This window comes from Leptodactylus fuscus, chromosome 1 (genome assembly GCF_031893055.1).
Source record: "Leptodactylus fuscus isolate aLepFus1 chromosome 1, aLepFus1.hap2, whole genome shotgun sequence".
Taxonomy (NCBI): Eukaryota; Metazoa; Chordata; class Amphibia; order Anura; family Leptodactylidae; genus Leptodactylus; species Leptodactylus fuscus.
Genome location: NC_134265.1, coordinates 312,841,993 through 312,868,798, shown reverse-complemented (window position 1 = coordinate 312,868,798; position 26,806 = coordinate 312,841,993).

Sequence of the window (26,806 nt, the reverse complement as noted above, 5' to 3'; positions counted from 1 at the left end):
GAGTTACACTTGAATAAGTTTTTGTCATCCATTATAATTGTTAGCCATAAACCCTTAGTCTATACAATATTATTTCAGGTTCTTCTTCTCCTCTGTATTCGTATATATGTTATTCCAAGGTTATTTCCATAGCCACGGATATTTATTCTCTTAGAATATGAAAAAAGAGCTCTAAATATACAAGTAATTAAAATTCTAGCAATGGAAAAAGTGAATAGGATTCCTAATAACCTGATTGATGAGGATCTCAAAAAATGTAACAATGGTGACTTGAATTCCCGAGAGAAATGCTTTGTTAGGAATGATCTCAGTTTTTCTATGACATTCATTAATCCCAAAGCCTTAGAACAAATTAATAAAGAAAACCAGTTAATAGACTATGGTTTTATTTATTGTTACACTTCCGATGGCAAAAAGACCCAAAAATTCTACACTCACCGGCCACTTTATTAGGTACACCATGCTAGTAACGGGTTGGACCCCCTTTTGCCTTCAGAACTGCCTCAATTCTTCGTGGCATAGATTCAACAAGGTGCTGGAAGCATTCCTCAGAGATTTTGGTCCATGTTGACATGATGGCATCACACAGTTGCCGCAGATTTGTCGGCTGCACATCCATGATGCGAATCTTCCGTTCCACCACATCCCAAAGATGCTCTATTGGATTGAGATCTGGTGACTGTGGAGGCCATTGGAGTACAGTGAACTCATTGTCATGTTCAAGAAACCAGTCTGAGATGATTCCAGCTTTATGACATGGCACATTATCCTGCTGAGAGTAGCCATCAGATGTTGGGTACATTGTGGTCATAAAGGGATGGACATGGTCAGCAACAATACTCAGGTAGGCTTTGGCATTGCAACGATGCTCAATTGGTACCAAGGGGCCCAAAGAGTGCCAAGAAAATATTCCCCACACCATGACACCACCACCACCAGCCTGAACCGTTGATACAAGGCAGGATGGATCCATGCTTTCATGTTGTTGACGCCAAATTCTGACCCTACCATCCGAATGTCGCAGCAGAAATCGAGACTCATCAGACCAGGCAACGTTTTTCCAATCTTCAATTGTCCAATTTCGATGAGCTTGTGCAAATTGTAGCCTCAGTTTCCTGTTCTTAGCTGAAAGGAGTGGCACCCGGTGTGGTCTTCTGCTGCTGTAGCCCATCTGCCTCAAAGTTCGACGTACTGTGCATTCAGAGATGCTCTTTTGGCTACCTTGGTTGTAACGGGTGGCTATTTGAGTCACTGTTGCCTTTCTATCAGCTCGAACCAGTCTGGCCATTCTCCTCTGACCTCTGGCATCAACAACGCATTTCCGCCCACAGAACTGCCGCTCACTGGATGTTTTTTCTTTTTCGGACCATTCTCTGTAAGCCCTAGAGATGGTTGTGCGTGAAAATCCCAGTAGATCAGCAGTTTCTGAAATACTCAGACCAGCCCTTCTGGCACCAACAACCATGCCACGTTCAAAGGCACTCAAATCACCTTTCTTCCCCATACTGATGCTCGGTTTGAACTGCAGGAGATTGTCTTGACCATGTCTACATGCCTAAATGCACTGAGTTGCCGCCATGTGATTGGCTGATTAGAAATTAAGTGTTAACGAGCAGTTGGACAGGTGTACCTAATAAAGTGGCCGGTGAGTGTATATGTCCATAACAGCATTACTCCAACCACAGGCAAGAAAACCATGTGTGGCTCTCAGGCCTCTGTATGCAGATCCAAAGGTGTTGGTAACTGCAGATACTATTTTTACTGGAACCAGGTAGGTCATTGAATTTCCAAAATTCGTTACTATGGTCAAATCCATATCACTGGTAGATTAACAATATTGTAGGAGCCATCACTAAGTCATACCTTTAATAATCATTTTAACCATTTATATCCAGTGTAGTTTAATATCATCTGTTGTACATATAAGTGGACTATGACCTACAGATGGTTGGGGGACTCTGCCGTAAAAGAAAGACAAATGACTTGGCAGCCTTGAGTTTCGAGATCTGTGAACGATCAGTTTGTTCCAGAATATTGCCAAGTGATAAAATAATTGAGTGATTCTTCAAAACAGGAAGGTCTGGTGGATTTATAGACAATGGCGAGTATTAGTTTTAGCAAACAGAATAAATACATTTAAAAAAACTCATTCAAAAATAGAAATAAAATATAAACATCCCAGTCCACCCTTACCCCAAACTATTCCTTTCCTCTTTTTTATGTTTCACCCAAAGTAACTACCGTAGGTTATGTTTGTTGAGACATGCAGTATTTTATTAGACACCAGTGGTGCTGCTATCATGATGCAATAGTAAATGCAATTGCATTGTCATGATGACATCTGCCTATACACATAAATGTTAGCAAATCCTACCAAAAATTTCATGTGTATATAGGGCTCCCAATGACAAATATCAGGAGGGAAATGGAGCCAATATCTCCTAGAATAAGCCACTGCCAGAAGTGTATGGCAATAACCTCTCCCTCATGCCACTGAAAAGTCATTTCCCACATTTATGGGAAGATTTCTCAGGGGCAGCTGTTGGTTGGCAGTAGAGATGGGTGAACCAATTTATAATGAACTGGATTCGACCCTAATATTCCAAAAGTTTCAGAACATAATAGGTGGAGACCCCCCAAAATAAACAATTATATTCACCTTCACTCACCTCTTTTGGGCCTCCCCACGATGTCCACAAACCTCTCCTGATTCTTATGATTCTGGGCACACCCCACACGACCTCAATCACAGGCCTTAGAGGTAACCCAGGGTACATCACATCACCCAGAACTGTGGAAGAGGATTCAGGGAGTGCTGTGAATGCAATGAGGAGACCTAGAAGAGGTAAAGGAAGCCTAGAATAGTGGTTAATTTTTTTATACCTGCACCTGGTCTGAAGAGATCCCTTAAAGATTAGATGACTCCCCACTGAACCCACTGATTTCAACAGGATTGGCCAAACATCTAATATACATTGGTGCCTCCTAGCTCTTCTCCAGTAGAAGATGTCAAGGAAAAGAAGGATAGTACATGTTGACTTTCAATATGCCCAATCATTCTGCTATTAATGTACAGTACAGACCAGAAGTTTGTTTCGGATTGAGAAAGTTCAGTACAAACCACACCTTAAACTGGCTCTAAACATAGTGTAGCACACTCTTATTAGGGCTCCTAGGAACCTATCAATCTAATTTCTAGCCCTCTAAAGCAAACATAGATGAAGTTATGCCAATGTGAATGTGACATTATTATACTCTGGGGTCTCCTGGGAAGAGAACGAAGAGGCGAGTTTGAATGTTTTTTTGTTTGTTTGTTATTTTTATCCACCTCCCCTGAGCCTCCACCTATCATACTATAGTGTGGCGCAGCAACCATTTTAGTTCACCCGAGATGAATCTCCACTTGTTTGGTCTTGAAAAAAATTGAAATATTTGGTCGAACCCAGCTCGCCCATTTCTATGATAACCATTATGTGTACTGGGCTAAAATAATATGTTATTGATTAATGGAAATTTGGCCATAGCCTTTATTCAATCATATAGTGAAAATATACACATGCAAAATGTGTATGAAGAGTATTTTTGTCAGTGGGATTTACAGTATAAAACCATACTAGAGCAAATCTTCCTTTGTATGGCCAGCCTATGTTATATGCATGCTGTGTTATAGTATACACTCACCGGCCACTTTATTAGGTACACCATGCTAGTAACGGGTTGGACCCCCTTTTGCCTTCAGAACTGCCTCAATTCTTCGTGGCATAGATACAACAAGGTGCTGGAAGCATTCCTCAGAGATTTTGGTCCATATTGACATGATGGCATCACACAGTTGCTGCAGATTTGTCGGCTGCACATCCATGATGCGAATCTCCCGTTCCACCACATCCCAAAGATGCTCTATTGGATTGAGATCTGGTGACTGTGGAGGCCATTGGAGTACAGTGAACTCATTGTCATGTTCAAGAAACCAGTCTGAGATGATTCCAGCTTTATGACATGGCGCATTATCCTGCTGAAAGTAGCCATCAGATAATGGGTACATTGTGGTCATAAAGGGATGGACATGGTCAGCAACAATACTCAGGTAGGCTTTGGCGTTGCAACGATGCTCAATTGGTACCAAGGGGCCCAAAGAGTGCCAAGAAAATATTCCCCACACCATGACACCACCACCACCAGCCTGAACCGTTGATACAAGGCAGGATGGATCCATGCTTTCATGTTGTTGACGCCAAATTCTGACCCTACCATCCGAATGTCGCAGCAGAAATCGAGACTCATCAGACCAGGCAACGTTTTTCCAATCTTCAATTGTCCAATTTCGATGAGCTTGTGCAAATTGTAGCCTCAGTTTCCTGTTCTTAGCTGAAAGGAGTGGCACCCGGTGTGGTCTTCTGCTGCTGTAGCCCATCTGCCTCAAAGTTCGACGTACTGTGCGTTCAGAGATGCTCTTCTGGCTACCTTGGTTGTAACGGGTGGCTATTTGAGTCACTGTTGCCTTTCTATCAGCTCGAACCAGTCTGGCCATTCTCCTCTGACCTCTGGCATCAACAACGCATTTCCGCCCACAGAACTGCCGCTCACTGGATGTTTTTTCTTTTTCGGACCATTCTCTGTAAACCCTAGAGATGGTTGTGCGTGAAAATCCCAGTAGATCAGCAGTTTCTGAAATACTCAGACCAGCCCTTCTGGCACCAACAATCATGCCACGTTCAAAGGCACTCAAATCACCTTTCTTCCCCATACTGATGCTCGGTTTGAACTGCAGGAGATTGTCTTGATCATGTCTACATGCCTAAATGCACTGAGTTGCCGCCATGTGATTGGCTGATTAGAAATTAAGTGTTAATGAGCAGTTGGACAGGTGTACCTAATAAAGTGGCCGGTGAGTGTAGTATATATATATAGTATATAGTATAACAGCATAGTATGGATATAGTAGAGGTAACTGACCACCAGAATGGATATGAGAAAAGGCCAATCCGATTTCATGCTAATATTAGTATTGCTTATATTGCTTTCTCCCCTGTGAATTTGTTATTTTTTAGATGACATTGGACGACCTCTAGAAGTCACCCTCAGCACTAGACTCTATTGACTCAGGGATAATAGATAGAGAAGACAGTGCATAATGCAATGGCTGGTGACGCATTGTGTATAGTGGAAGTGTGAGCCACATACTAAGAGCATTGTTGTCTCCATTCCTGGGCATTCTGAGAGCTGCAGAAGGTTCATCCTAACATGTCATTCTTCATGTCTGATCCCAGCCCTGCTCTCTGATAAGGATGACCCTGTGCATCTTAGTGTGTTTTACATCAAAGTGTGCTGAAGGCTTCTGACAGTCTGGATGTCAGGACTGTAAATAAACCATTAATCACACTGCCTGTTTGTGGAATAAAGCTTTCCCAGAGGTTATGACCCTTCTGAAAGTCACTAATATGAAACACATCCTCTCTAATCTGGGGGGTGGGCATGCTGACCACTCAGCCCCCACACAGGGCAGTCAGAACAGGGGAATATGTCATCATCAGAAATAATAATGATATCGTTTCAATTTATTCAATATTCCATTATAAACAACGCACAGTGGTCAAAGTCGTAATATGTTAAAGACTAATGTATTATTGACCTTCTCCTTATCTCTTATCAACCTGGGTGATGTCACAGTATAAGAATAATATACTCAGTGATGTCACAGTACAGGGATAATATACACAGTGATGTCACAGTACAGGGATAATACACACAGTGATGTCACAGTACAGGGATAATATACTCAGTGATGTCACAGTACAGGGATAATACACACAGTGATGTCACAGTACAGGGATAATATACACAGTGATGTCACAGTACAGGGATAATACACACAGTGATGTCACTATAAGAATAATATACTCAGTGATGTCACAGTACAGGGATAATATACACAGTCATGTCACAGTATAAGAATATAATATACTCAGTGATGTCACAGTATAAGAATAATATACTCAGTGATGTCACAGTACAGGGATAATGCACACAGTGATGTCACAGTACAATGATAATACACACAGTGATGTCACAGTACAATAATAATGCACACAGTGATGTCACAATACAGTGATAATACACATAGTGATGTCACAGTACAGGGATAATACACACAGTGATGTCACAGTGCAGGGATAATACACACAGTGATGTCACAGTACAGGGATAATACACACAGTGATGTCACAGTACAGGGATAATACACACAGTGATGTCACAGTACAGAGATAATACACACAGTGATGTCACAGTACAGGATAATACACACAGTGATGTCACAGTACAGGGATAATACACACAGTGATGTCACAGTACAGGGATAATATACACAGTGATGTCACAGTACAGGAATAATACACACAGTGATGTCACAGTACAGGGATAATACACACAGTGGTGTCTCAGTACAGGGATAATACACACAGTGATGTCACAGTACAGAGATAATACACACAGTGATGTCACAGTACAGGATAATACACACAGTGATGTCACAGTACAGGGATAATACACACAGTGATGTCACAGTACAGGAATAATACACACAGTGATGTCACAGTACAGGGATAATACACACAGTGATGTCACAGTACAGGGATAATACACACAGTGATGTCACAATACAGTGATAATACACATAGTGATGTCACAGTACAGGAATAATACACACAGTGATGTCACAGTGCAAGGATAATACACACAGTGATGTCACAGTACAGGGATAATACACACAGTGATGTCACAGTACAGAGATAATATACACAGTGATGTCACAGTACAGAGATAATATACACAGTGATGTCACAGTACAGGGATAATACACACAGTCATGTCACAGTATAAGAATATAATATACTCAGTGATGTCACAGTATAAGAATAATATACTCAGTGATGTCACAGTACAGGGATAATGCACACAGTGATGTCACAGTACAATGATAATACACACAGTGATGTCACAGTACAATAATAATGCACACAGTGATGTCACAATACAGTGATAATACACATAGTGATGTCACAGTACAGGGATAATACACACAGTGATGTCACAGTGCAGGGATAATACACACAGTGATGTCACAGTACAGGGATAATACACACAGTGATGTCACAGTACAGGGATAATACACACAGTGATGTCACAGTACAGAGATAATACACACAGTGATGTCACAGTACAGGATAATACACACAGTGATGTCACAGTACAGGGATAATACACACAGTGATGTCACAGTACAGGGATAATATACACAGTGATGTCACAGTACAGGAATAATACACACAGTGATGTCACAGTACAGGGATAATACACACAGTGGTGTCTCAGTACAGGGATAATACACACAGTGATGTCACAGTACAGAGATAATACACACAGTGATGTCACAGTACAGGATAATACACACAGTGATGTCACAGTACAGGGATAATACACACAGTGATGTCACAGTACAGGAATAATACACACAGTGATGTCACAGTACAGGGATAATACACACAGTGATGTCACAGTACAGGGATAATACACACAGTGATGTCACAATACAGTGATAATACACATAGTGATGTCACAGTACAGGAATAATACACACAGTGATGTCACAGTGCAAGGATAATACACACAGTGATGTCACAGTACAGGGATAATACACACAGTGATGTCACAGTACAGAGATAATATACACAGTGATGTCACAGTACAGAGATAATATACACAGTGATGTCACAGTACAGGGATAATACACACAGTCATGTCACAGTATAAGAATATAATATACTCAGTGATGTCACAGTATAAGAATAATATACTCAGTGATGTCACAGTACAGGGATAATGCACACAGTGATGTCACAGTACAATGATAATACACACAGTGATGTCACAGTACAATAATAATGCACACAGTGATGTCACAATACAGTGATAATACACATAGTGATGTCACAGTACAGGGATAATACACACAGTGATGTCACAGTGCAGGGATAATACACACAGTGATGTCACAGTACAGGGATAATACACACAGTGATGTCACAGTACAGGGATAATACACACAGTGATGTCACAGTACAGAGATAATACACACAGTGATGTCACAGTACAGGATAATACACACAGTGATGTCACAGTACAGGGATAATACACACAGTGATGTCACAGTACAGGGATAATATACACAGTGATGTCACAGTACAGGAATAATACACACAGTGATGTCACAGTACAGGGATAATACACACAGTGGTGTCTCAGTACAGGGATAATACACACAGTGATGTCACAGTACAGAGATAATACACACAGTGATGTCACAGTACAGAGATAATATACACAGTGATGTCACAGTACAGGGATAATACACACAGTGATGTCACAGTACAGGGATAATATACTCAGTGATGTCACAGTACAGGGATAATACACACAGTGATGTCACAGTACAGGGATAATATACACAGTGATGTCACAGTACAGGGATAATACACACAGTGATGTCACTATAAGAATAATATACTCAGTGATGTCACAGTACAGGGATAATATACACAGTCATGTCACAGTATAAGAATATAATATACTCAGTGATGTCACAGTATAAGAATAATATACTCAGTGATGTCACAGTACAGGGATAATGCACACAGTGATGTCACAGTACAATGATAATACACACAGTGATGTCACAGTACAATAATAATGCACACAGTGATGTCACAATACAGTGATAATACACATAGTGATGTCACAGTACAGGGATAATACACACAGTGATGTCACAGTGCAGGGATAATACACACAGTGATGTCACAGTACAGGGATAATACACACAGTGATGTCACAGTACAGGGATAATACACACAGTGATGTCACAGTACAGAGATAATACACACAGTGATGTCACAGTACAGGATAATACACACAGTGATGTCACAGTACAGGGATAATACACACAGTGATGTCACAGTACAGGGATAATATACACAGTGATGTCACAGTACAGGAATAATACACACAGTGATGTCACAGTACAGGGATAATACACACAGTGGTGTCTCAGTACAGGGATAATACACACAGTGATGTCACAGTACAGAGATAATACACACAGTGATGTCACAGTACAGGATAATACACACAGTGATGTCACAGTACAGGGATAATACACACAGTGATGTCACAGTACAGGAATAATACACACAGTGATGTCACAGTACAGGGATAATACACACAGTGATGTCACAGTACAGGGATAATACACACAGTGATGTCACAATACAGTGATAATACACATAGTGATGTCACAGTACAGGAATAATACACACAGTGATGTCACAGTGCAAGGATAATACACACAGTGATGTCACAGTACAGGGATAATACACACAGTGATGTCACAGTACAGAGATAATATACACAGTGATGTCACAGTACAGAGATAATATACACAGTGATGTCACAGTACAGGGATAATACACACAGTCATGTCACAGTATAAGAATATAATATACTCAGTGATGTCACAGTATAAGAATAATATACTCAGTGATGTCACAGTACAGGGATAATGCACACAGTGATGTCACAGTACAATGATAATACACACAGTGATGTCACAGTACAATAATAATGCACACAGTGATGTCACAATACAGTGATAATACACATAGTGATGTCACAGTACAGGGATAATACACACAGTGATGTCACAGTGCAGGGATAATACACACAGTGATGTCACAGTACAGGGATAATACACACAGTGATGTCACAGTACAGGGATAATACACACAGTGATGTCACAGTACAGAGATAATACACACAGTGATGTCACAGTACAGGATAATACACACAGTGATGTCACAGTACAGGGATAATACACACAGTGATGTCACAGTACAGGGATAATATACACAGTGATGTCACAGTACAGGAATAATACACACAGTGATGTCACAGTACAGGGATAATACACACAGTGGTGTCTCAGTACAGGGATAATACACACAGTGATGTCACAGTACAGAGATAATACACACAGTGATGTCACAGTACAGGATAATACACACAGTGATGTCACAGTACAGGGATAATACACACAGTGATGTCACAGTACAGGAATAATACACACAGTGATGTCACAGTACAGGGATAATACACACAGTGATGTCACAGTACAGGGATAATACACACAGTGATGTCACAATACAGTGATAATACACATAGTGATGTCACAGTACAGGAATAATACACACAGTGATGTCACAGTGCAAGGATAATACACACAGTGATGTCACAGTACAGGGATAATACACACAGTGATGTCACAGTACAGAGATAATACACACAGTGATGTCACAGTACAGGATAATACACACAGTGATGTCACAGTACAAGGATAATACACACAGTGATGTCACAGTACAGAGATAATATACACAGTGATGTCACAGTACAGGGATAATACACACAGTGATGTCACAGTACAGAGATAATATACACAGTGATGTCACAGTACAGGGATAATACACACAGTGATGTCACAGTACAAGGATAATACACACAGTGATGTCACAGTACAGAGATAATACACACAGTGATGTCACAGTACAGGGATAATACACACAGTGATGTCACAGTACAGGGATAATACACACAGTGATGTCACAGTACAGGGATAATACACACAGTGGTGTCTCAGTACAGGGATAATACACACAGTGATGTCACAGTACAGAGATAATACACACAGTGATGTCACAGTACAGGATAATACACACAGTGATGTCACAGTACAGGGATAATACACACAGTGATGTCACAGTACAGGAATAATACACACAGTGATGTCACAGTACAGGGATAATACACACAGTGATGTCACAGTACAGGGATAATACACACAGTGATGTCACAATACAGTGATAATACACATAGTGATGTCACAGTACAGGAATAATACACACAGTGATGTCACAGTGCAAGGATAATACACACAGTGATGTCACAGTACAGGGATAATACACACAGTGATGTCACAGTACAGAGATAATACACACAGTGATGTCACAGTACAAGGATAATACACACAGTGATGTCACAGTACAGAGATAATATACACAGTGATGTCACAGTACAGGGATAATACACACAGTCATGTCACAGTATAAGAATATAATATACTCAGTGATGTCACAGTATAAGAATAATATACTCAGTGATGTCACAGTACAGGGATAATGCACACAGTGATGTCACAGTACAATGATAATACACACAGTGATGTCACAGTACAATAATAATGCACACAGTGATGTCACAATACAGTGATAATACACATAGTGATGTCACAGTACAGGGATAATACACACAGTGATGTCACAGTGCAGGGATAATACACACAGTGATGTCACAGTACAGGGATAATACACACAGTGATGTCACAGTACAGGGATAATACACACAGTGATGTCACAGTACAGAGATAATACACACAGTGATGTCACAGTACAGGATAATACACACAGTGATGTCACAGTACAGGGATAATACACACAGTGATGTCACAGTACAGGGATAATATACACAGTGATGTCACAGTACAGGAATAATACACACAGTGATGTCACAGTACAGGGATAATACACACAGTGGTGTCTCAGTACAGGGATAATACACACAGTGATGTCACAGTACAGAGATAATACACACAGTGATGTCACAGTACAGGGATAATACACATAGTGATGTCACAGTACAGGGATAATACACACAGTGATGTCACAGTACAGGATAATACACACAGTGATGTCACAGTACAGGGATAATACACACAGTGATGTCACAGTACAGGACTAATACACACAGTGATGTCACAGTACAGGGATAATACACACAGTGATGTCACAGTACAGGGATAATACACACAGTGATGTCACAGTACAGGATAATACACACAGTGATGTCACAGTACAGGGATAATACACACAGTGATGTCACAGTACAGGGATAATATACACAGTGATGTCACAGTACAGGAATAATACACACAGTGATGTCACAGTACAGGGATAATACACACAGTGGTGTCTCAGTACAGGGATAATACACACAGTGATGTCACAGTACAGAGATAATACACACAGTGATGTCACAGTACAGGATAATACACACAGTGATGTCACAGTACAGGGATAATACACACAGTGATGTCACAGTACAGGAATAATACACACAGTGATGTCACAGTACAGGGATAATACACACAGTGATGTCACAGTACAGGGATAATACACACAGTGATGTCACAATACAGTGATAATACACATAGTGATGTCACAGTACAGGAATAATACACACAGTGATGTCACAGTGCAAGGATAATACACACAGTGATGTCACAGTACAGGGATAATACACACAGTGATGTCACAGTACAGAGATAATACACACAGTGATGTCACAGTACAGGATAATACACACAGTGATGTCACAGTACAGGGATAATACACACAGTGATGTCACAGTACAGGAATAATACACACAGTGATGTCACAGTACAAGGATAATACACACAGTGATGTCACAGTACAGGGATAATACACACAGTGATGTCACAGTACAGGAATAATACACACAGTGATGTCACAGTACAGGGATAATACACACAGTGATGTCACAGTACAGGGATAATACACACAGTGATGTCACAATACAGTGATAATACACATAGTGATGTCACAGTACAGGAATAATACACACAGTGATGTCACAGTGCAAGGATAATACACACAGTGATGTCACAGTACAGGGATAATACACACAGTGATGTCACAGTACAGAGATAATACACACAGTGATGTCACAGTACAAGGATAATACACACAGTGATGTCACAGTACAGAGATAATATACACAGTGATGTCACAGTACAGGGATAATACACACAGTCATGTCACAGTATAAGAATATAATATACTCAGTGATGTCACAGTATAAGAATAATATACTCAGTGATGTCACAGTACAGGGATAATGCACACAGTGATGTCACAGTACAATGATAATACACACAGTGATGTCACAGTACAATAATAATGCACACAGTGATGTCACAATACAGTGATAATACACATAGTGATGTCACAGTACAGGGATAATACACACAGTGATGTCACAGTGCAGGGATAATACACACAGTGATGTCACAGTACAGGGATAATACACACAGTGATGTCACAGTACAGGGATAATACACACAGTGATGTCACAGTACAGAGATAATACACACAGTGATGTCACAGTACAGGATAATACACACAGTGATGTCACAGTACAGGGATAATACACACAGTGATGTCACAGTACAGGGATAATATACACAGTGATGTCACAGTACAGGAATAATACACACAGTGATGTCACAGTACAGGGATAATACACACAGTGGTGTCTCAGTACAGGGATAATACACACAGTGATGTCACAGTACAGAGATAATACACACAGTGATGTCACAGTACAGGGATAATACACATAGTGATGTCACAGTACAGGGATAATACACACAGTGATGTCACAGTACAGGATAATACACACAGTGATGTCACAGTACAGGGATAATACACACAGTGATGTCACAGTACAGGAATAATACACACAGTGATGTCACAGTACAGGGATAATACACACAGTGATGTCACAGTACAGGGATAATACACACAGTGATGTCACAGTACAGGAATAATACACACAGTGATGTCACAGTACAGGATAATACACACAGTGATGTCACAGTACAGGGATAATACACACAGTGATGTCACAGTACAGGAATAATACACACAGTGATGTCACAGTACAGGGATAATACACACAGTGATGTCACAGTACAGGGATAATACACACAGTGATGTCACAATACAGTGATAATACACATAGTGATGTCACAGTACAGGAATAATACACACAGTGATGTCACAGTGCAAGGATAATACACACAGTGATGTCACAGTACAGGGATAATACACACAGTGATGTCACAGTACAGAGATAATACACACAGTGATGTCACAGTACAGGATAATACACACAGTGATGTCACAGTACAAGGATAATACACACAGTGATGTCACAGTACAGAGATAATATACACAGTGATGTCACAGTACAGGGATAATACACACAGTGATGTCACAGTACAGAGATAATATACACAGTGATGTCACAGTACAGGGATAATACACACAGTGATGTCACAGTACAGGGATAATATACACAGTGATGTCACAGTACAGAGATAATACACACAGTGATGTCACAGTACAGGGATAATACACACAGTGATGTCACAGTACAGGGATAATACACACAGTGATGTCACAGTGCAGGGATAATACACACAATGATGTCACAGTACAATAATAATGCACACAGTGATGTCACAATACAGTGGTAATACACACAGTGATGTCACAGTATAGGGATAACGCACACAATGAGGTTACAATATTGGGCTAATGCACAAGGTGAGGTCACACTAATGTAGACAGCGATGTCACAGTATAGAGATAACATTGACAGGGCTGTCACAGTACAAGGATACTGTGCATTATGACATCATACCTCATGGATATTGCGCACAAACAAAAAGATCACTGTGTACACTGGGACATCACAATATATCAGCAAAGTAATTATAATGATGTCACATGCAGAGATTAAAGTAATTTAGGACCATTCAGTTTTGCACTTTTCCTTCCAATATTCATGTTGTGCCCATGCTTGTAGGGATTTAAAGCTTGTAAATGTAAGCAAGATCCCTATGTAACCTAAATTTGGTTCTGTAGTTCCATAGTAGGTCTGGGTATGGCGGTCACAGCAATTTGATGTCAGCCTAAATCAGTAAATATACTGTATTACTTACATGTTATCAGAAGTTTAGAAGTTTTGTGTACTGGTATAACTACGACTGATGAGCAAGTGCTCAGACATATCTGACAAGATGAGTAGGAGTTAAGTTCGGAGCAGATGGTTTAGTCAGCTTTCCCGGTAATTCTCTTCCAAAACTCTCATGAGAATCCTATAGAAGCCACTAAAGCAGATGTCTTTAAAGTTTCCTTACATCCTATGCTGTTATTATTAGGTACATGTCTAAATTTGTAGAATGTTATTTTTGCTATTACCTAGATATTCTTCAGAGGGTTTTTACTTTTAGTTACTGTGTGGGAGAAGTAGGAAATACTTATATAATGTAGATGACGTTCTGATCACATTCTAGGTCACATGGAAGACAGTTGCTGCCTCATTGTTGCAAACCAATAGAGGGCGCTCACTGGAATGTGCAAGCCTGTCTTAAGACAGGATTCCAGTGAAATAACCCAATAATGGCTGCTCCCTTTAGCCTCATGCCCGACCTTCCAAGAGGCCTTTGTTTAGCAATGACGCTGGGATTATTACCAGGTTATAGTCTCTCAATCGAGGACAGCTGTTTCGATCTGGTTGGATCTCATCAGCCCGATGTAGAGAGGACTATAACCTGGTAGAGGTGAGAGGCTTAGACAGGGTTCGGGGGATATTGTCATTACATCATGGAAGGCGGATTTGCATATTCTTCCCATAGTTCCTTGCAAAGTGGAGTGCTAAAGGCTTAACAAGTCTCCACACACCTATATGGTGGTCTCTCCCTAAGGAGTGACAATATCCCCCGAATTCTAGGTCACAGTCATATAGAAAGTGTTCATTTATGCCTTTTCTACTCAACTAGCCATTCACTGTATAGCGTATACTGTCAGTACATCGCACCCTACATATACAGTATATCAATAATAATGTTCAGCAAAACTAGGTTATGCCCACATTAGAATAACCTATATACATCATACTGATCTGCTGAGACCCCAGGTCCAGGTCCAATAGGCAAACAAGTTCTCCTTGGTGGAAAAGGGGAACTTGCTCTAGCGCCATTTTTTAGAAGGTAGCGCTCTACAGATCAATGCCTGGTTTTATTGAAACTTAGTAGCATAACCCAAGGATGAAACCAAACTAGAATAACTCTAAAAAGAAGAGGGAACCATCTGCAGACAGCTGTTTTGTGGTCATTGGCTCTCATCGTTATGAAGCAGGGTCCTGTCTGGATGAAAGGTCCACAGAATCCGGCTTCATGCTAGTGAGAGGCAATAACCTGGGATGGGTCCATCTTCCTTTTGGAATCTGAACAGCCCCATGCTTCATTTTCTGATTATAGAAATGTAGGCTAGCTCAGAGCATTACTGTATTAGGGCCAGTTCACACGGAGTTAACGCACTCGCATTCTGGCACGTATACACGTGTCAGAATGTGAGCGCTCAAAACAGATCACATTCATTTCAATGGTTCGTTACGGGCGTATAACACGCGTAATTTTGCAGCTGCATTCTCCTCCACTGCAAGATTAATCAAGACCGGCATGAAAGAAGTCAGTCCTGATAAGTTCCACCCATAGTCTTGACTTTTTAATGCAGATTTTGCTGCATTCTTTGAGCCAAGGCCGGATGTGTATTCAGCAGCCATACATGTCTGTCTTTTATATTTCCCATTCTGCAAAATCTGCACCAAAAAGAGCAACAAAACTACATGACCCATATTTACTGTTGTGGTTAGAATTGGACCCTGTAGCACATCTTAGGCATATCATATCATATTTTGGTACAAACTACTAAAGAACTAAAATTTCTCCAACATACTAGATATTTAGGGGTGGCTTCCCAAAAGGGCCATAGCATAAATGTGCTAAGATGCGCCAAAATTGGTTTCTAAAATCTGTCTCAAAGTAAGGCGAATAAAAGGTATCATACAATGCCAGATGGGCCACTAGCGTATTTCACTGTCCAACTATTAGTAAATCTGGGCCCATGTGTACCTTCAGCCTCAAACACTAAATAAATGCGGTGCATAGTCGAACTGCACTATGATAACTGGATTTGCTCAAGAGAATATATTGTGACATAGCTAGTTTCGAATTCACACTATGCAGGGTCTGATGCCTGTTGCATGTAGTGTTTGCATATATTAGATAGATCTTTGCAGGAAAATATTTGCATATTCGCTTCTTATTAAAACAGGAGCAACAATAATGACCAATAAGACTTCAATTGTGATATTAAAAAGCAGAACTGTACGACTATACACGTAAAACCAACCATTATGTAAGGCGCAGTCCCATTTAGCAGATGGATAGAAAAACCTCAATTTGGAGCAAAGGATGAATTGTTCAACACTGTTATCATTATTGGAATAATCTTTGTTTCCCAGGTTTACAGGGTCACATGCGTATCTCCTGCGCTTGTCATGTTATCATGCAGGATTAATGCTGTGCATTTGCTTTATTGTTTTTTTGATAAAAAGCATTGTGCCGCGGGAAGGTTTGGGAACTAATATAATCAAATCAGTTGGAAACGGCTCATAGAAAGTTCAGAGCAATTAGTCATCGCAGTCCCTGTCTCCTGAGGCTTACACTCACTTTCCTAAACATTACAGTAAATGAGTCTATAGGGAGGGTGACCTGTATATGATCTTATACATCTGAATCAATGAAAAGTAGCAGATTCAGAGATCAGGGGGGTTGTGCTGTTAATTAAATGGGACTAACCTAAAGACTACACTTACCTTCTTGGTTTACACTTACGTGTTAATCTTAGCGTTCTCCACTAGAGGGTGATATGATATCCATATACACCTATACACTCACCGGCCACTTTATTAGGTACACCTGTCCAACTGCTCGTTAACACTTAATTTCTAATCAGCCAATCACATGGCGGCAACTAAGTGCATTTAGGCATGTAGACATGGTCAAGACAATCTCCTGCAGTTCAAACCGAGCATCAGTATGGGGAAGAAAGGTGATTTGAGTGCCTTTGAACGTGGCATGGTTGTTGGTGCCAGAAGGGCTGGTCTGAGTATTTCAGAAACTGCTGATCTACTGGGATTTTCACGCACAACCATCTCTAGGGTTTACAGAGAATGGTCCAAAAAAGAAAAAACATCCAGTGAGCGGCAGTTCTGTGGGCGGAAATGCGTTGTTGATGCCAGAGGTCAGAGGAGAATGGCCAGACTGGTTCGAGCTGATAGAAAGGCAACAGTGACTCAAATAGCCACCCGTTACAACCAAGGTAGCCAGAAGAGCATCTCTGAACGCACAGTACGTCGAACTTTGAGGCAGATGGGCTACAGCAGCAGAAGACCACACCGGGTGCCACTCCTTTCAGCTAAGAACAGGAAACTGAGGCTACAATTTGCACAAGCTCATTGAAATTGGACAATTGAAGATTGGAAAAACGTTGCCTGGTCTGATGAGTCTCGATTTCTGCTGCGACATTCGGATGGTAGGGTCAGAATTTGGCGTCAACAACATGAAAGCATGGATCCATCCTGCCTTGTATCAACGGTTCAGGCTGGTGGTGGTGGTGTCATGGTGTGGGGAATATTTTCTTGGCACTCTTTGGGCCCCTTGGTACCAATTGAGCATCGTTGCAACGCCAAAGCCTACCTGAGTATTGTTGCTGACCATGTCCATCCCTTTATGACCACAATGTACCCAACATCTGATGGCTACTTTCAGCAGGATAATGCGCCATGTCATAAAGCTGGAATCATCTCAGACTGGTTTCTTGAACATGACAATGAGTTCACTGTACTCCAATGGCCTCCACAGTCACCAGATCTCAATCCAATAGAGCATCTTTGGGATGTGGTGGAACGGGAGATTCGCATCATGGATGTGCAGCCGACAAATCTGGCAACTGTGTGATGCCATCATGTCAATATGGACCCAATATAGTACAGGGCGGGGAAGTTGACGGCAAGAAAGGATTCCCACCATTGTGGATCACTGAGATGTAAGGAGTCCCATACTCATGACTGGGTTTGGGCCAGCCACCTCTCTGACCGTGCCTTACCCACATTGAGAACAAAGGCCTAGGGATGTTTACAGGGGTATTTAGAAATGGGCACTTATAGCTAGATCCACAGAAGCAGTCAGCTTGGGATACTTTACGAACTCACAAGTAAATGACACCCATGCATGTCCAGCCATTGCTCTTCTCATTGCAGCCACAAATTGGGGTTACAGGACCGATGTTCTTGTGATAGATGAGTCCTTGAAGTGGGATCTGCGACTATCAGTTATTAATGGCATTTAGTGGATATAGCCCTAAATGTCCAGATGGGTATTCAACATGCTGATCCTTTCTTCCTCCAATTGAATGTCAGTCAAATATTTCATACACAGTAAATGGTTGTCCGGTACCTCCAAAACCGGTTTAGCTGGCAAAAGTCAAAAGTGTAGGAACACTTTAACAGTTACAGCGCCATTATAGAGAAGAAGTTGGAAGGTTGGCAAAACAAGGATGGAAATTTGTCCACAGCACCAAATATTTCTGGCCAAAAGAAAACTGCATGAGGGGCTAGAAATTAGATTTAAAGGGATTTTACCATTAAAACACATTTTTTTCTCATTTACATGTAGGAATAGCCTTAAGAAAGGCTATTCTTCTCCTACCTTTAGATGTCTTCTCCGCGCCGCCGTTCCATAGAAATCCCGGTTTTCGTCAGTATACAAATGAGTTCTCTCGCAGCACTGGGGGCGGTCTGCAGCACTCAAACAGCACTGGGGGCATCCCCAATGCTGCGAGAGAACTCTCCAGCGTCACCTCCATCTTCTTTAGGAACGTCCTCTTCACGCGTCTTCTTCTACACAGTAAGTAAGCGGCCATTTTCTTGTGGCCATTGGGCATGTGCAGTCGGCTCTGCCCGAGGCCTAGAAGTTTGACTGCCTGCGCCGGAAGAAGACGCGTGAAGAGGACGTTCCTGAAGAAGATTGAGGCGTTGCTGGAGAGTTCCCTTGAAGCGCTGGGGCCTGCCCCCAGTGCTGCGAGAGAACTCATTTGCATACCGACGAAAACCAGGATTTATACCAAACAGCGATGCGGAGAAGACATCTAAAGGTAGGAGGAGAATAGCCTTTCTTAAGGCTATTCCTACGTGTCAACCAGTGGCATAGCTACCGCCATAGCAGCAGAGGCAGCTGCCACAGGGCCTGGGACATTAGGGACCCCCGAGTATAATGATCGGCGGCCCGGTAGAGGTAAGAAACATAAAAAACAGTGTTACTTACCTCTCCACGATCCTGGCCAGGCGTCCTTCCTAGTTGTTTGACGTCTCTGACATCACATGAACCCAGCCTGCGTCCCGGGTCATGTGACGTCCAATGTCATTGAAGAAGGACGGCAGCGGAGGCCGACAGCGTAGGAGCTGGGGGACAGGTAAGAAACAGTAGGTTTTTTTATGTTTTTATTCCCCCGGGTCTCCGATTATTATACTCTGGGGTCTGAAAAGACCCCAGAGTATAATAATTGTTTATGGGTGTCCACTATGGGGTATAATACTGTGTACGGGGGCCAGTATGGGGTATAATACTGTGTGCAGGGGCCAGTAAGGGACATAATACTGTGTGCAGGAGCCACTATGGGGGATAATACTGTGTGCAGGGGCCACTATTGGGGATATTGCTGTGTGCAGGGGCCACTATGGGGGATAATACTGTGTGCAGGGGCCACTATGGGGGATAATACTGTGTGCAGAGGCCACTATTGGGGATATTACTGTGTGCAGGGGCCACTATTGGGATAATACTGTGTGACTGGGCCACTATGGGGCATAATAGAACGCGCAGGAATGCGTAGGAGGGGTCGGTCGAAGTCTTCGGTGTTGGTCGGGGGGGAGGGGCCCATGTCAAAAGTTTGCCACGGGGCCCCGCCATTCCTAGTTACGCCACTGGTGTCAACGAGAAAAAAAATTGTTTTAATGGTAGAATCCCTTTAAAGGGAACCTGCCACATGAAAAATGCAGTTCAAACTTCCAACAGCATATTATAGAGCAGGAGGAGCTGAGCAGATTGATATATAGTTTATGTTATTAATGTCCATAGACACATAACACTTTATATACTGTATTCCAGACATTTACAATTAACTAGATATGGCAGATATTAGTCCAACATATGTGCCCAGGGTCTTGATAAGACATTATAGTTCATATTGCTATAGATCAGTGGTTCTTAACCGGGGTTCGATCAAACCCTAGGCCATATGCACAGTTCATTTTGTGTACCAGTATAAAAACATATACTTATGTCTTGAATTTGGAAAAAAATCATATTTGATTTATCACTAAAGAAGGGTTCGGTGAATGTGCATATGAAACTGGTGGATTCGGTACCTCAAACAAGGTCTAGATCTAGATCAGGTAAATTTAGGCATCAGAATAGCGGTTACCTCAATAAAGAGGGTTTTAGTGTTCTTTTATGTTTGGCTTCTGGGAAGCCCCTGACACCGATCAGATAATAATGGCCTATCCTAAGGATAGACTATCAATATAAAATGACTCGGTGCCGGGGATCTTGTTTTCTTCTGTTATATAAACCAGGCGGCCAAGGTGTTCATTCTGGTTACTTTATGTTGTACATTTGTAGTTTCCAAATTTTGTTGCTCCAGCCATTGAGATTCTACAACTCCCAGTACGTCTTGACAGCTTGTGACTTCTAGGACATGAGGGGAGTTGTTATTTTAAGGGCGATGGAGAGCCATAGGTTGCGAGCCACTGGATTAGACATTTTGCAGTTCATAGCTCTCCCTGCACAGACAATACTCCATGCGGCTCACATGTGGGTTTAGTCTTATGTAACAGAGGGCACATTATTATACATATGTGAAACATCTTAGAAATGGTTTGAATAAAAATGGATCTTATCTTTAAATACCTGGAAAGTAAAATCGTGCTTACGCATGATTTTATTCTCTTTAACGCCACATGTTCGGGAAATTGAGAATTTTTCACTATTGTAAAGACATAGCAGAAAAATTGCTATAGTTTACAATTCTAGCAAAGTGATGCTAAGTTGACACTAGAGCTGGGCTCTCTGCCGTTCTTGTTTATCGGGGGAACAATGCGGCACGTTAATTATATTGCATTTACTGTGTTAAAGTTTTTCCCATAGAAATCTATGTAGGAAGGCGTAGATGCAAAATGCAATATAAATGCAAGCATTTGTGGGACTCCGTTTTCCACTTTAGGCCCCAACGTTGCGGAAACGCAGCTATTTTTGTTGCAGCTTTTACTCTGGTTTTTGAGCCAAAGTCATGAATGGCTACCAAAGAAATGGGAAATCTATAGAAAGTACTTATGCCATTCCTGGCTTTGGCTCAAAAAAACTAACAAAAAAGCTGCGTTTCTGTAACATGGGGACCTAGTCTTAAATAGATTTTCCTAACAAGCATTGTCTGTTCTTGCCTTTTTTTGGTCACTCTATAGATATTGACTAGTAGAGTGGCAGACTATCGTGCCATTCATCTCCATCCATCTGCTTGTGAGGAAGATTATGGGACTCGGGAACTCCCCACTGGTGACCAAGGGGGTCCCAAAGAGTAGGACACCTACTATGCCTACCATGGTGCCTAACAGCGCTTCACCTCCCATGAGGCGACCTGAAGCGACCGCTTCAGGCGGCGCTATGCCAGTGCCCTGGGGGGGGCATTTTTGCTTACCTAAGCCAGTCCAGGACAGCTTAGCGTCACCATCTCAGCAGCCTGGCACGGGAAGCGAGCGGTGGATTGGGGAGGCCCTGTGGACGCAGCGCTGCTCCAGCGGCCTCCCCTCACGCTCAGGCAAAGAGCAGGTCCTCTCCCTGCCTGCTCTCTGCCTGCTAACGCTGATCCGCCACACCCCTTCGCACCGCCCCATTCGCTCCGCCCCCTCCTCCCAAGGGAGGGGGGGGCGGCTTTCTGTCGTCCGCCTCGGGCGGCAAAAAAGGTAGGTTCACCCCTGGTGCCTAAACATGTTTGCTGTGGAAAATATTCTATTTTGGGGTTCTAATTTGGCTAAAGTTGAGTTGAACCAATGATCACATGATCAGAACCTGCACCTGGTGCCACCTCCTCCCTCCTCTCCCGTATTCACAGATAGTTATGGAGCTGCCAAACTAGATAATTATATTGGTAATGCCAGCCCCTATAGTATAGATGACTTACCTGTGAACAGGGGGACACAAGGGAGTAGGCAAATCTTTCGGGATGCAGGCTTGGTTTCGATCATATCACCTAGGGTCTGAACCAGCCCAGAAATCTGAAGCTCAATCAAAATAGAACCCAGGGATAGTCCACCTCACAGGTCAATATCTTTCACTTTTCTGCTATTGTGTATCTGTCCCATGTGAACATACCCAAAGACAACAGTGTTATTTGAGCACAAAGTCCAAATCCATGGTTCCCAATTTTATGTCTGAGAATAAACAGATTCTTCGCCCATATTACCAGTAATAAAGATTGCGGTGTATACCGGCCATTCTCAGGAATATTTTACATTTCCCTTTTATTTGCTCATATTTTTCTTTGGATTTATTCATCTTCTTTATATTGAATCACTTGATGTTATCTCCATCCATGATATACTTTAATAATATCTCCTGGAGAAAATGTTTTGGGAAATGCTGAAATTCAGTCCTAACATATTTATTACAGGGTGCACTTCTGTTTGCATTGGTTTGAGTGTTTGGATTTTAAAGCTTTTAAAAGCTGAAGAGAAGATGACCATAAACCACACTAGTCTGGTTTCCCACGCTTCATCCTTACCAGTCTGCTGGCCTGGGCAATTTATAATCATGTTATTAGAAATGTGTAAAACTGGAAGTGCACGGAGCATCATAAATCTACCCAGGGCATAGAAAGATACTTGTTTGCAGATAACTAAGCCGCTTCCGAGACATTTCCTGAGAACACAGCTGTGCTTGATGCCAGCCTGCTGCGGCCATGTATAGACCCTAAGCTGTGCAACTATGGTGCCCTTATCAATAAAGAATTGGCTATCGGTGGCTATAAGTTCAAAGCTTTAGATTGTCTATGTCTCTTCCTAAATCATAGACACGGGAGTTTACACCAGTTCATACTGTGGGGAAGTAGAAGCAGTGGTGTGGACCCAAACAGTCAAGACAGGGCACAAAATGTGCAGCAAACTGGTTTACATAGAAAGAACAGGAAAATAAATAAACCTTGACTTCAGGCACAGCATAAGCAAAACAAAATACAGTTCTAACTTCAGGCAAAAACAAAATAAAACCTGCTCGTCTGAGCAACTAACTAAACAGTAATGTTAACCTAACTATACGTGTGGCTTACTACCAGCCACAGGAACAAACACAACTTTATCTCACTAAACTCAGGGTTACAGGACAGACCCACACACCTCCTTTCACTCCATGGATCTGCGTTGAGGTGCAGAATCTCCAGCCTTTTTCTGGCCTAGTAATGACTCACACCTGGAGCTGAGGCCTACTCAAGACCCGCACTGGACCACTCATAAGTTAAAAACCTGAGGGAGATATAGCATGATTCCAGCACCCTGCCTGTCACCTTCTCACAATACTTAAAGGGATCTATTATGATTTTATATACAGTTAGGGCCAGAAATATTTGGACAGTGACACAATTTTCGCGAGTTGGGCTCTGCATGCCACCACATTGGTTTTGAAATGAAACCTCTACAACAGAATTCAAGTGCAGATTGTAACGTTTAATTTGAAGGGTTGAACAAAAATATCTGATAGAAAATGTAGGAATTGTACACATTTCTTTACAAACACTCCACATTTTAGGAGCTCAAAAGTAATTGGACAAATAAACATAACCCAAACAAAATATTTTTTTTTTTCAATATTTTGTTGCGAATCCTTTGGAGGCAATCACTGCCTTAAGTCTGGAACCCATGGACATCACCAAACGCTGGGTTTCCTCCTTCTTAATGCATTGCCAGGCCTTTACAGCCGCAGCCTTCAGGTCTTGCTTGTTTGTGGGTCTTTCCGCTTTAAGTCTGGATTTGAGCAAGTGAAATGCATGCTCAATTGGGTTAAGATCTGGTGATTGACTTGGCCATTGCAGAATGTTCCACTTTTTTGCACTCATGAACTCCTGGGTAGCTTTGGCTGGATGCTTGGGGTCATTGTCCATCTGTACTATGAAGCGCCGTCCGATCAACTTGGCAGCATTTGGCTGAATCTGGGCTGAAAGTATATCCCGGTACACTTCAGAATTCATCCGGCTACTCTTGTCTGCTGTTATGTCATCAATAAACACAAGTGACCCAGTGCCATTGAAAGCCATGCATGCCCATGCCATCACGTTGCCTCCACCATGTTTTACAGAGGATGTGGTGTGCCTTGGATCATGTGCCGTTCCCTTTCTTCTCCAAACTTTTTTCTTCCCATCATTCTGGTACAGGTTGATCTTTGTCTCATCTGTCAGAATACTTTTCCAGAACTGAGCTGGCTTCTTGAGGTGTTTTTCAGCAAATTTAACTCTGGCCTGTCTATTTTTGGAATTGATGAATGGTTTGCATCTAGATGTGAACCCTTTGTATTTACTTTCATGGAGTCTTCTCTTTACTGTTGACTTAGAGACAGATACACCTACTTCACTGAGAGTGTTCTGGACTTCAGTTGATGTTGTGAACGGGTTCTTCTTGACCAAAGAAAGTATGCGGCGATCATCCACCACTGTTGTCATCTGTGGACGCCCAGTCCTTTTTGAGTTCCCAAGCTCACCAGTCAATTCCTTTTTTCTTAGAATGTAGCTGACTGTTGATTTTGCTACTCCAAGCATGTCTGCTATCTCTCTGATGGATTTTTTCTTTTTTTTCAGCCTCAGGATGTTCTGCTTCACCTCAATTGAGAGTTCCTTTGACCGCATGTTGTCTGGTCACAGCAACAGCTTCCAAATGCAAAACCACACACCTGGAATCAACCCCAGACCTTTTAACTACTTCATTGATTACAGGTTTATGAGGGAGACGCCTTCAGAGTTAATTGCAGCCCTTAGAGTCCATTGTCCAATTACTTTTGGTCCCTTGAAAAAGAGAAGGCTATGCATTACAGAGCTATGATTCCTAAACCCTTTCTCCGATTTGGATGTGGAAACTCTCATATTGCAGCTGGGAGTGTGCACTTTCAGCCCATATTATATATATAATTGTATTTCTGAACATGTTTTAGTAAACAGCTAAAATAACAAAACTTGTGTCACTGTCCAAATATTTCTGGCCCTAACTGTATAACCAGTATTCCCAGGAGCCCTGACCAGTAGACCCCAGGACAGCAACCAGACCTGTCACTATTGCATAGGGTAGGTAAACTGATTTCTGCCTGCTCAAATATGCTTTGCAAAGTAGTAAATATATCTGAGTAGCATAGGCAAAAATAATATAATTCTTTACCTGCCCCTACACCAGACATGGAATGGTGATTTAAGGGCTCCCTTGCAGTAATAGGATTGGTAATGATCCTACTCCCAGTACTGAGCAGTGAACCATACTCAGAAACATACCAATACTATTCCAATAATAGTGACGTGCGGGGACCTATGAGGGAAGGCAACCCATGAGCAGCATGGTGGCTCATCGGTTCAGATCTGATCAAGGACAAATCTGAAAGGAGTTTGTATGTTCTCCCTGTGTTTATGTGGGTTTTCTATGGGTACTTTGGTTTCCTCCCACACTTCAAAGACATACTAATAGGGAATGTAGCCCTAGGGAATATGTTAGTGCTATATAAGTAAGCAAATTTTTTTTAAAAAAATTAGAACATGCAAATCAACCTCAAGTGCATCATGGGCGTAGCCTGATTTACCAGCTTTGACTTCAGCTGTGAATTTTCAGTCTCTCATTTATCATGTAC